At 45.3% G+C, this 1,637-nt stretch overlaps 1 non-coding gene across 1 annotated transcript; it reads right to left on the bottom strand.

Moving 5' to 3' along the window:
* Window positions 1-571: 571 nt before the first annotated feature.
* Window positions 572-674, bottom strand: LOC143777254 (U6 spliceosomal RNA). Its single transcript, XR_013216051.1, has one exon. It is a non-coding gene; the product is annotated as a U6 spliceosomal RNA (small nuclear RNA).
* Between the last annotated feature and the right edge of the window lie 963 nt (window positions 675-1,637).

The following is a 1,637-nucleotide window of genomic DNA, read 5'->3' as shown; positions in this document are numbered from 1 at the left end:
GCGTGGTCGCTTGAAGCATGGGTGGAAGGGTTGTCCGAACTCCGGGACGTCCGGATGAGCAGTAGACAAAAGAGACCAATTTTTACGGATAGCCTTGTGGATGATGTACGCGAAAGGATGGAATGTATGTACAAACGGTATACGCTTGGAATTATTGCGTTGGGCTCTATTAGAGGGCACATTAGCCTCATTCAACAAGGTGGAAGGATAACCCCTTGTAAGAAATTTGTCTGTCATTTCCACTAGGCGTAGGTCCCGAGCGGCAGGGTCAGATACAATGCGCTGTACTCGATGAAATTGTGACTTGGGGATAGATTTTTTTGTGGCAGGAGGATGTAAACTCTGGAAGTGAAGAAGACTATTGCGGTCAGTCTGTTTGATATAGAGATCCGTGGTAAGGGTGCCATTGGAATCTTTAATAACCAAGGTGTCTAGGAAGCTGAGCCGTTGTTGGTCATGTCCCATGATGAAGGAAATGCCTATCCAGGAGAGATTAAGGAAGTCCAGAAAAAGCAAGAGGGACTCTAATGTGCCCCCCCCCCTGCGACCACGCAATATTAAAGACAACCTTTTAAATAAGGAATGCTTCACGAATTTGTGTGTCATCCTTGCGCAGGGGCCATGCTAGTCTTCTCTGTATCGTTCCAATTTTAGTATATGTGCTGCCGAAGCAATTAAAGACAACCTTGTAAAGGCCGACATTGGCCCTAAACTTCCCCGTGAGAAGCAGAGTTTTATACACAGACCCAAAGTAGGGACCTTCCCGTGCTTACACTGTGCCCAGTGTAACAATGTCCTCAAAGGGGAGAAATTTATACATCCCCTATCGGGCAAAGAGTTCAAAGTACAAGGTTTCTTTACTTGCGACTCATCTTTTGTCGTCTATCTTATCAAGTGCCCATGTGGCCTGCTGTACGTGGGGGAGACGTCTCAACCCATTAGAGACAGAATTTCCAAGCATAAAAGTACCATCAGATGTAAGAATCTTCTTCTCCCTATCCCGCATCATTTTATCACCAAGGGACATAATATCTCCCAGCTGAGATACCAAATTATTGAACACGTGCCACCCCCACGCAGGGGTGGTAACAGGATTCTTACTTTGAGAAAACGTGAGGCCTTCTGGATTCACACTCTTGACACCATGAGTCCAAAGGGGCCTGAATAGGGAATATGAAATATCAGCATTTATTTAACGTGCTCTCTCCTCTGTTGTCATTTTGGTTATTTGTCATATTTATTAGGTGCTCTCTTTACATGCTTAATGCTTGTTGTGTTTGCATACTAATATGTTGTTCTGTTCTCTACTAGAGCCGCTTATATTAATATGATTGGAAGTCACAGCACGAATTTCCTCCTGCACGTCTACAGCATTGGGCACAGCTACTCCTCTCAACATCTGGATAGTAGTTTGCACCTAGTTTCACCTTAGCAGACTATGGGCACTTCTTTTGCTATACATGGTTCACATTTCTCCATAGAAGTGTATGCTCCGCCCACCCTCTTGCCCACATCTGCTCCCTGCTACACCCCTCTCACTTTGTCCCCACCATACATCTCATGTCACCTGTTCCCCTAGCTACTTTCATATTCCCATCCATTTGCGGTTGCCAGCCTCCAGCCAGGTTTTATTTTAG

Source organism: Ranitomeya variabilis, chromosome 5 (assembly GCF_051348905.1).
Source record: "Ranitomeya variabilis isolate aRanVar5 chromosome 5, aRanVar5.hap1, whole genome shotgun sequence".
Lineage (NCBI taxonomy): Eukaryota > Metazoa > Chordata > Amphibia > Anura > Dendrobatidae > Ranitomeya > Ranitomeya variabilis.
The sequence above is the reverse complement of the archived record's forward strand: the minus strand, read 5'-3'. Positions and strand labels throughout refer to the sequence as shown.